A 1,363-nucleotide genomic window follows, 5' to 3' on the forward strand; every position below is an offset into this window, starting at 1 on the left:
ACCGGCCTGGGCGCCCCTGGGTGGCTTACACACACCCAGCACTCGCAGCCCCTTCGCTCACTGGCGGAACTCAGTTCGTTCAGGTGCTTTGAGTTAGTAGGGCTCCCACTTGGGTTCCCTCTTTAGGTAGGGTTCCCGTGTGCTTCCTGTCGTGCTTTTTATATGAAATGAAGCTAGTGGAATTGGTATTGTTAACCTTCATTCGTGTAGTTTCAATTTGTTGTTGGGTGTTCACTGGTTCAGGCTCTTTTTGTAATATACAAACATACCTCGGAGATATTCTGAGTTTGGTTCCAGATCACCCTAAAAAAAGCGAGTATTGCAATGTAGCGAGTGGTAATCTTGTTGGAGGGTCTTTCTTGCCTTCAGTTTGTTTAAAAAAACAAAAAAGCAACCCTTGTGAAGCACAAAAAAGCAAAGCACAATGAAACGAGGTTTGTAACTTGAAGATTTTAATAATCCAAATATCAAGTATTGAGATGAACAGATCACGACAGTAATCTTATTTATGCATTTATTTGTTAATCCTTTGTTAGTGGCATGAGATAGATATAGATATAGAAATATAGTTTAAAAATCCACCCTGTTGGTTGGATTCTGGGGCTCGTATATAATGAATGAGTGTAAAGGTGGATGCCAAAGGTTGGGAGAGGGAAACAAGAACAGTTATCTATAGGTCATGAAGTTCTCCAATTATCTCCTATCAATTATCTCTAACATCCTTGAGACATGGTTTTCTAGTCTCCAAACTTGTCCCTAATGTTCAACCTGTTGATTATTGGACAGCTCCTTTTAAACTGAAATCCACTTTAATTTGCGCACACCGGCTGTGTTCCACCCTCTTGGCACATAATAGATTATAAATATTTCCGATGCAGAGAACTAAGCTCAAGGGGTGGAGGCCAGATTGAAAACAGAATTCTGTTGATAGAATTTGCTTGATAATCTTTATGCTTGTAAAATAGTCTACCTGGAAGAGACTTCTAAAAAGAAACCTTTATATGTTTGTTCCTTTTTTTTTCTTATTACAAAACCCAAAGCTTTTACCCAAAGATTTACTGTCTAATCATATTGTCTGCCTTGAAGAAGAGTAAATTCATGATGATCTTGAGCAGTAAAGATTCTTCTAAAACAATGTTTTGCTGAATTGTAGTCCCATTATGCTGAGTTATTTTGAATTAATTCTATTAATTGTGAGACACTCTTCTGAATGTTGTGTAGAGTAGCGATCAGACATGGCCCTTTTCCTTGAGAACTCAAGTGCAGGTATTCAGTGTTCTCATCTTAGAATCTTTGCATGTTCTGTTCTCTTTATTCCTGAAGCGTTCTCCCTTCAGCGTCCTTATCATTCAAGGTTTAGCGC

The sequence above is a fragment of the Hipposideros armiger genome, unplaced genomic scaffold (assembly GCF_001890085.2).
Source record: "Hipposideros armiger isolate ML-2016 unplaced genomic scaffold, ASM189008v1 scaffold_834, whole genome shotgun sequence".
NCBI classification, from domain to species: domain Eukaryota; kingdom Metazoa; phylum Chordata; class Mammalia; order Chiroptera; family Hipposideridae; genus Hipposideros; species Hipposideros armiger.